The 10104-nt window shown below is 41.9% G+C and overlaps 1 long non-coding RNA gene across 1 annotated transcript; it reads right to left on the bottom strand.

Moving 5' to 3' along the window:
* Positions 1–5221: 5221 nt before the first annotated feature.
* Positions 5222–9085, bottom strand: LOC308610603. The gene is made up of 3 exons (XR_014014588.1): positions 8994–9085; positions 6444–6676; positions 5222–5383 (listed from the first exon to the last, which is right to left on the bottom strand). It is a non-coding gene; the product is annotated as an uncharacterized lncRNA (long non-coding RNA).
* Positions 9086–10104: the final 1019 nt, after the last annotated feature.

Here is a 10104-nt window from a genome sequence, read left to right as displayed (position 1 = left end):
CTAGAACCGCAGCTGGCACGTAAGTACAATAAACATACACTGAATGAATAAATGAACTCATTATACAGCTGTTCACACATATTTTTGTTCCTAGTTCAGCTCATTCTTCTAAAATTTGAAGCCATCTTCTCTGACCAACATTTACTTGAAGGTGTCAAAATTGCTAACTTGTGTTTCTACCAGAAAGGTGGATGAGATTTATAGCCACTATAAGCATCTAAAAATGCTCCAGAAATTAAAACAGACATCCTTTAAATTGCAGGGTGAGCTCAGAAGGATGTAAGAGAAATTCCTAGGGGCCAAAAACAAAGAGAAAGGTGAAAAACAGAGGTGAAAGCCCCTGAGCTGCTGTGGCTTCCCTGGAGGGAACAGGGTGAGGGCTGGTCACTCTCTAGATGCTTAGGTGTTTGTTTTTTCATTTACATACAATCAAATGCAGAGATTTAAAAATCCTTAGTTCTACAGAGTTTGACAAATATCTACATCAGCAAAACTACCATTCCAATCAACATATAGAAATTGTATAATGGGGGCTTGGATTTTAACGTCCACTAGAAAGCAAGAGGGCATGGAAGAGGTGGAGGGATGAAAACGACATGAATCTATCTTGGCCTGGGCTTAGCTGGGAAAAAAAACTCTCTTCTAGGACTTTCCAACTATAGGCCCATGCCACATGTGGACTTAGAGCCTAAACACATAATACAGAGAATGACAAAGGTGACCCAACCAAAATACAGTTGAGATTTTAAAAATGAGAATACAGTGAACAATGTTATACCAATATATTTGAAAACCTAAGGTGAAGTGGAGATTTTTCTTGAATAATATGAATTAGCAAAACTCACTCAAATGTAGAAAACTTGAATAAACCAACAATTAAAGACATTCAGCACACAGAAACTTACCCATCTGTCAAAAAACAGACAAAAAACAAACAAACAAGAAGCCCCCCAAAAAACAACACTAAAAACAAATTAACCTTCAAGTAACAGGTAATTCCCTGTCATATATGAAACATCCCAAATAAATGTCTGTATAAATTCTTTTTTTTTTTTTTTTTTTTTTTTTGTGGTTCACGGGCCTCTTACTGCTCTGGCCTCTCCCATTGTGGAGCACAGGCTCCAGACGCACAGGCTCAGCCGCCATGGCTTATGGGCCCAGCCTCTCTGTGGCACGTGGGATCCTCCCGGACCAGGGCACGAACACATGTCCTCTGCATCGGCAGGCAGACTCTCAACCACTACGGCACCAGGGAAGCCCTGTATAACTTCATTTTTAAAGTCTGTATAACTTCAATACTAAAACCAAAGATATGACAAAGAAAAATTATAGGCTGCCGTCAGTTAAAAAAATCAATAGCAATCCAGCAATGTGGTAAAAAAATAATAGTACACAACCAAGCAGACCTTATTCTAGGAATCAAAGGTATTTTCAAATTAGTAAAGCATTGTAGGGAATTCCCTGGCAGTCCAGTGGTTAGGACTCGGCACTTTCACTGCCATGGGCCTGGTTTCAAACCCTGGTCGGGGAACTCAGATCCCTTAAGCCTCGGGGTATGGAAAGAAAGAAGAAAAGAAAGAAAAGAAAAGGGGCTTCCCTGGTTGCGCAGTGGTTGAGAGTCTGCCTGCCGATGCAGGGGACAGAGGTTTGTGCCCCAGTCCGGGAAGATCCCATATGCCGTGGAGCGGCTAGGCCCGGGAGCCATGGCCACTGAGCCTGCGCGTCCAGACCCTGTGCTCCGCAACGGGAGAGGCCACAACAGTGAGAGGCCAGCGTACCACACACAAAAAAAAAAAAAAGGAAAGGAAAAGAAAGAAAAGAAAGAATGAAAGAAAGAAAGAAAAGAAAAGCAGAATTCCCTGGTTAGGACTCTGTGCTTGCACTGCCATATGGTGAGAGGGAGGGGTATATGAAGGAAAAAATACTGCATGCAGTAAAATTCAACACCCATTCATTAAAAAACTCTAATTAGGTGGGGACTTTTTTAACCTGACAAAAGCGTATATACCAAACCCCAGGAACAAACATCACACTTAATGGTGAGATGTCCAAGGTATTTCTGTAAAGGACACCCAGGACCACTGGACATAGTGAAAAGAAGCAAAAATGAAAGTACTGAATAAGAAGAAAAAAGCCGTCTTTACTGACAAGAGATGTCATTTTCTCTCTAACAAAAATATTAAAAATCCAACCTAGACACTACACTTGTGCCACCTTCGTCCCAGCCTTCTCGTGTTGTCAGCCCACACCTGAAAAAGGGCTTATTACCCTCCCTCAGGGAAAGGAAAGTGAAAACCACACGGGAACTGTTCTCGGTTGTATAATTTGATACAACTACTTTGGAGCAGAACCGGGCACTATCTAGAATCAGCACAAATCCTTCAACCCAGCATTCTCATTTCTAGGTATATATACACTAGACCAGTGTTTTTATAAACTCTTTTGACCGTGATCTATAGTATGAGGTACACTTCACATTGAAAGCCAGTACACTCATACCTCACCAATAAAACAGGTTTCACAAAACAATACTTTACCCCTCACTACCTACACTCTAATCTTTTCTGTTCTCTTCTGTTCTATCTTATCTTGTGTAAGTATGCTGGTTCTGATCTCCCTAAACTGATTTCACAATCCACTAACTGGTCACAAGCCACAGTGTGAAAGCACTGCCCTAGCAGCCTGTATGAATACTCAGGAGACGTGAGTAAGAACACAGTACTCCAGTGTACTCCCTTCAGCTGCTGTACAGTACAACACAATACAACTCAGTCACGGCAGTAAACGTTTTCATCCTGCACTGGAGAAACAGGCACAAGTACAGGAATTAAGTTTGAAATAACAAAAAAAAAAAAGGGAAAGAACTTACATTTCTATCAATGGATAACGAATGAACTGTGCACTCATAGATGAGACACCCTATAGCAGTTAACATGAATGACCGTATCCATATACAGCGATACATAAAGTCATAGTTCTCACAAACATAATGGTGAGTAGAAAAGTTGCCGTTCACAATGCATTTTCAGTTTTAAAGGCAAATGACCTCTAGATGTAGCTAATACATGTGCAATAAAAGGGGAAATATGTGTGATCCCTGCGAAGACAGACGACACATCCTGGCTGCTCCTGCAGCTGGTGTGGCCACGGGACTGAGTTCTGGCCAAAAGGAAATAAGCAGAGGTGCTACTGGCAGCGTCTCAGAACTTTCCTTAAAGCACAGCTAGTATATCTGTCCCTTTTTCCTTGCACTTGCTAGATGGGACTACTGGTGCTGGAGCAGCTGTTTCTGACCATGAGGTGCACTAAGGAGTGGGGGGGTCCCACGTAGTGCAGCAACAAGGTAGAAAGACCCTAGGTCTCTGAAGACTCGGAAGTAGAGTCATCACGCCAGTATCATCCCTCAGCTGCCCATCTCTGGGCTTCTGAGTAAGCAGGAAATAAACTTCTATCATAGTTAAGCCACTGTAGTTGGAGTGTCTATTATTTGAAGCCTAATTGAATCTTAACTGATTTAGGTCACTGCCAGGTAACATCAAGGAAAATAAAATTTGCTTAGGGAAGACGAGATACATGTGCTTAGAAGAGCAGCCCGACCCAGAGCCATAACCACGCCACTCAGGATGGCTGGTGTGAGAGGAGGTGTTAAGGTTAAGGGCACAGAAATGACTTTACACATTCGCTCAAGCATTCCGAATCCTCGGTGGCAATGCTCTTCAATCTGTCAACTGTACTGAAAAGACTTGTCCCTGTGGTATACTTTACATCTCAACTCCTCAGCTTCTCCGCCTATAAAATGTAGATAGGTTATTTATTGCATGGCTCAGAGGATTACTCTGAGTACTGACACATAGTGAGCACTCGGTAACCATAAGTGATGACTGCTCTAGCTTTTGTGTCACTAAACATCTACTAAGTCCCAACTGAGTGCCAGGCACTGTTCCAGGCACGGGGGTTACTACAATGAACACATTTTTAAAAGCCCTTGCCTTGGTGGACCTCGTTATATTCTAGCTAGACTGAACCATCCACGGTTCTCTGGCTTCTGGTCCTTTTTATGTACAGTAAGTTCCACCAGAGTCCTCTCCCCACTTCACTTCCTCATTGCTCTTCCAAGTTTCATCTTAGATATCATTTCCTCTAAAAGTCTTCCCTAACCCCTACACAACTGAATCAAGGGCTGCTCTAAGGTGTTTCAAACGGCACAGGGCCTGGCACAGAATAAATGCTCCAAAATATTCAGTAAACAAAGCAGTAAGTACACATGGGCCACAGCCTCAAGTAGAAAAAATGACCAGAACTGGCTTGCTCTTTGTCATTCAAAGTTACCACACTAAACACTGAAAACAAAAACAAATGAAAAGCCCACATAAGTATCATACCTAAAGGATTCTTCTTGTCTTTACACTTCTCGTTGAATTCAAGCATAATTTTTTTCGTAAGTTCATCAACAGCTGTATTGGAAGGTGCACACACAAGGACACGGTTTTGTTTGATTTTGGCATTGGAGTTCTCATCTGAATGCCCCCTCTTCTGGTTCGACAATTTGCAACAAATAAACAAACAAACAAAAAAAAAACAAACAATACTGATAAGCTCTATTGTGCAGTGTTATAGTTCTTCTCTACTGTCACATATATTTGAAAGTTCCCCTAATAAATAGTTAAAAGTAAATAAAAGCACCTACATCTTACACTGATGTTAAAAAATTACTCTGGCCGGGAATTCCCTGGCCAACGAGTGGTTAGGACGCAGTGCTCTTACTGCCAAGGGCCCAGGTTTGATCCCTGGTCGGGGAACTAAGATCCCACATGCCGCATGGTGTGCCCGAAAAAAAAAAAAAAATTACTCTGGCATAAAATCTAACTTCTCTGAGCCTTACCTTACTATCCACTTATTTTATTCAATGTTCAATCCAAAATGTAACCCAGGAATACATTCAAGATTGTCTCCTGGGATTAGCCGTGACCTATAATAAAGCCCGAAGACCACTATTCTAGCCCATAGAATTAGTTTCACACAAGATAACATTTTCTGTTCCTTTTATTTCTTATAACCTTCTCTACCTCTGCTACCGCTTTATCTGATATAGTTCCACACAGTATCAAAAAGATACACAGAAGTGAAGGGAAAAACACACTTTAGTACTTATTTACACGTTAAAGTAAAACAACATACTCAATTAAGGGCACAGATGCCCTCGTGCACACTCTACCTCTGTCAGTAGGCGGTACAGGAGGCCCACAATGGTTTTTGATTTTCCTGTCCCGGGTGGTCCATGAATCAGACAGATCTTGGCAACTGCTGGGGAGTGTTTCACCATGGCATATGCAGTTTCTATCGCTTTCTTTTGGTCTTCATTGAAATCTTTTAGGTAGGCAATCTATACAAAAGACACTAGTGAGAACGAGCGGTTCTTCCTGGGATGGCACAGGAGAGCGAGAGAGTGGAAGACATCTGTTTGAACTGCTGCTGACCTTTGTCAGACAGAAGCTTTGGTGATGATCAGGCAAAACCCCAAAATGACCCTTAATCTAAGAACCACTTTCACTACTGGAAAGAGCTACTGATGAGTCTACAGGCCTCAGTCCACCTACAACCACAACAACTATATTTTTATTTGTGATTCTTATAAAGATGATCACAATAAACTGTTTTGTACTTTTCTTCTTTTTATTCCGTGGTTCTTCCCATTTTAGTCAATCCTCTCTTTAGACAGTAAAAACATTCCAAGACTTCCTTTCCTAACACAAGTGATACAGTCAAAACAACAGGGATTTGGGGTCAGATCTGAGTCTACACCTCAGTTTCACTCAAACGCTAGGTCTCTAAACTCCTAACCTCTCTGGGCTTCAGGCTTTGACAATCATTAAATCTGGGATTCCTTAGAGGGTGGGAACTGACTGAGAAAATGCATATGAAAGTCCTAACACAAGACAGGGGTTCAAATAACATTCCTTTCCTTCCGCCTGTCTCTGTGTTAATTTCCTGGAACTTACACCCAACTCTTACAACAATGAGAAATATGTGTTCACACAAAAATCACAACTTCGTCGTCACACTGACAACAGTACCAGTCAATGCTCCACTGATCATTCAAATGCAAAAGTCATTCCATTAAACCTCCTCTTACTCCTGTATTTAATTACCTAACAAACAGTTAAGTAGGATGTTCACCTCACATTTTAATGCTGCTCTGCAAGCATGTTTTCAATTCCTTTTTGGACTCTACCTTTTTTCCTGAGGTAAGCTGACTAACTTAACGCAAAGAACTACTTTGCAATATTAAAGAAAACTAAGCACTAAAAACGTCACTGGGCACACATGGTGACTATGTCTTTGTTGTAGACAACAGGGAATGTGTGACAGATAAAAATAACATGCTTTAACATCTTGACATGAAATGTTCTGACTTTCCCTGTTATCAAATGACTGTCACTCACAATTCTCTCAGATGCTGTAGTTAGTAAATCTTTTGTACAGAAGTCCATGGGGTTTGGATTCAGAACGGCTCTGGCCAGTTGGTTCCGACCACTCAGCAAAGACATGGCTTTCAACTTCCTCTGTGTAGTCACCAGAGAGCTGATTACAAGACATTTCACGAATTCATTTAAATTGACTGGTAAATTATGTTGAGTCTGGATGGAAAGGGAACACTCAGATTTCCCATTACGCACTATTATCAAGATGGAGAAAAAGCAATTTCAGTTACCAGTGAATAACAGTGTCCAGTTAAAAAGGTTATTCAGAACAAGGTGTTTTGTAACTTTTTTTTTTGTGGTATGCAGCCCTCTCTCAATGTTGTGGCCTCTCCCGTTGCAGAGCACAGGCTCCGGACACGCAGGCTCAGCGGCCATGGCTCACGGGCCTAGCCGCTCTGTGGCACGTGGGGTCTTCTCAGACCGGGGCACGAACCCACGTCCCCTGCATCGGCAGGCGGACTCTCAACTGCTGCGCCACCAGGGAAGCCCTGTAACATGTTTTTTATACATCATTTAAATAATTTTCTCAGTAAGTATCTACTGACTGCCTCCTAAGAACCAGGCAACATTCCTGTCCTCTGGAGGCTTATTTTTTAGAAGAAGGGGGCAGATAAGCAAATAAACATGTCAGGTGATGGTAAGTGCTAGGAAGAAAGCCGAGAAGGGGGATGAGGAAGTGATGAGGGTTGTGAGGGAGTGTTGTTGTAGACAGGAGAGTCAGGGGAGGTTTTCCTGATATGATATTTGAGCAGAGCCATGGCATTAAGTGAGTGAGCCATGCCCGTAACCGGGGAAAGTGGGTTACAGGCAGAGAATCAGCAACTGCAAAGACAATGGGGCAGCAAGGTGCCTGGATTATTTTCACAACAGGGAGAAGTCCAGAATGGCTAGAAGGAAAAGCAGGGAGAAGCGAGCTAGAAGACCAAGATGGTAAATGCAGCTACACTTCAGAGGGCTCTGCAGTTAACCACTCTGAACATGACTCTGAGTCAGGTCAAGAGCACGGGACAGCTCCGCGCAGGTAAGTGACACACGCTAAGTCACACATTAAAAGAATCACTTATCGCGAATGAAGAATAAACTGCAATGGAAAAAGCACAAGAAGACAACTTAAGAGGCTAAAATCTAGGTAAAAGTGAATGGTCACGTGGGCCAGGAGGCAGCAGGAGAGGTGGCACTTGGATGTAGGATATATGGCCAAGGAAGATCCGACAGGACTTCCTGATGCATTAGATGGAGCGTGCGAGGGAAAGCAGGACTCGAGGATGACTCTGAGGTTTTGGGCTGAGCAACTGGAAGAATGGGATGGAGGTCCCACATGCTGAGTGGGGAAAAACCAGAGCAACAGCAGATGTCAGGCAGTAAATCAAGTGCTTCCTTTTGGAGTAGGTTTGAAATGTCTAATAATCTCCAAATGGAGATGTCAGGTAGTTGGATGCATGAGGAGTTCCGGGAAGGAGACAGAAACCATTGCTAAATCTTAGAAACAGAACTTTGGCAAATGTAACCACTTGTAAGAGTTGAAAGCACAGATGAAGCTAGATATCCCTGGTGCTCAACGCATCTTGCACAAAGAACTGAGCTCTGACCACACAATAGTGGACATGGCACACCAGTTAGGATGCGGCACAATGTTAAACTCTAAGAGCTTTGTTGCTATTTTTAAGGTATGATACAAAAAGGGGAAGGAATAATGATCACATATTCTCTTCCCGTAACAGAGACTAAGAGAGCAGCAATGTCAAAAAGGCAGCTTGGCATATATCAAGCATGTGGACTTCGTAGTCAAACAAAATTAGGTTTCAATTCTGGACCGAGTGTTTAATAGTAAGGATGCCTTTGGATATGTTACTTAACATCCCTGAACTCTGATTTCCCAATGAGCAGGGAACAAACCATTCTGCTTTGCAGGGCTCTGGGAAAAGATGATAAATGTGTACAGGAAGGACAGGGCACACTGGCTGGCACACAGTCAGTAGTCCTTAAATTCAAGCTAACATTATTTTTGTTATGCTACCTTAGGGAGAGAAGTCCCTACACCACAATGGATGGGAGTGATGAAACAGTAAACCCCTCCAGTTGCCTTACAATTAGTTCTGTGTTTGGTCTGCTCATCAATAATTAGCCCCCAAACCAAGGCTGGAATGTGATTTAACAAACAGATGGTTTGCAAACTGTCTGTTTTATAACAAACACACTGACAGATGAAGGAATTTACTAGAAGGAGAAGACATTACAAAAGAAAGCTTTAAAATCCTAAGTCTAAAGCAATACGTGCTGGGCCTTTTCCAGCTGAGTCTAGAAAAACTAAAAGAGGACTCTGAATGGTAAGTAATCAACCTAGCAAATACAGTCTGGTAAACATAGAGCAAACATACATCTGGTAAATGGACAGCAAATAGAGGGCTGGTAAATGTATAGCAAATACATGGCTAGTAAAGCCTAATTTAGAGGGAGATGAAAAGATGAGCTGCTGACAGATTTCTCTTCCATGTCTCATTAGGTACTTACTGACTGAAGTGCGGCGGAACGTATGAACATAGCCACAGTAATGTTCACGGGGAACTTGCAGGCGATGTCTCTCTATATCCTTCTTCTCTCCATTTACTCTTTCAGGAACCAAAAACACCAAATCATTTTCCTTTGGATGAAGCTGTTTAGCTAGTTCACATTCCTCAAGATAAACTATAACACAAGAAGAAGCCAGCATTTATTCTAACAGAATTATTTTACATGAGATTAAAGGATATTAAACGCTTGTACTAAGTTCAAGCAAGTATACAGCACTAGCGGACTTTGTACATACTTCAAAATGATAGTCTAAGCTAGTCAGCATTGACAAATATTGATCACATAGCATTATAAAAGTCTTCTTAAAACCTGCTACAAAGCCAAAATAGATGAAGTCATAATATTCAAAAGTAGCTAATACATTTCTTTTCCTTGAAGTTTACCTTAGTTTTTAATCAAGGAATTTTCACTTTTGTGCCCTGCTTTCAAAATCCCGAGAGAAAATCTGGAAACAGATCCATGTACACGTAAGAATTTTGAGCCTACTAGTGGCATTTCAAACAAGGGGGAAAGGACAGTAGTAAAATAAATGGGGCTGGGAAAACAGAGCAAGCTCTAAAATTAAAAAAAGTTCAGTACCAACTGCCAAATCCAGCAGCAACATACTGAACCAAAGCACGAAGTACTAGGATTAAGTAGACTGAACTACTAAGTCAAAAAAGAATTTTAAAAATGCATCATGTAAGAAATGTCTATTTGAAGGCATCAGAGAGCAAATACAACAATGAAGAATCACTCTGTTGAGATCCAGAAGAAGGTGGAGATCCGTAAGGGTCAGCCCAGTATTTTCCCTAGAAACATCTGAACTCTTCAGGGAGTGGCAGCCAGGAATTTGAGCAGTACCTGGGATAGCCTTGTACAAAAAAAAGAGACAAAAACTGGAGTCCAGGGCCTGCATAGATAAAGTAGGCATCCTGGTAGCCCTCAAGCTTCAGGTAGGGACCATGAAGGACTACACCCAACAATGAAGGCAGCTTCAATTCACCCGAGTACTTCAGGAAAGCTCAATCCTTTAAGCCGGATTAAGATGATCCCACATTGCTAGTACTCC

This window comes from Mesoplodon bidens (assembly GCF_964165515.1).
Source record: "Mesoplodon bidens genome assembly, contig: HAP1_SCAFFOLD_610, whole genome shotgun sequence".
Taxonomy (NCBI): domain Eukaryota; kingdom Metazoa; phylum Chordata; class Mammalia; order Artiodactyla; family Ziphiidae; genus Mesoplodon; species Mesoplodon bidens.
The sequence above is the reverse complement of the archived record's forward strand: the minus strand, read 5'-3'. Positions and strand labels throughout refer to the sequence as shown.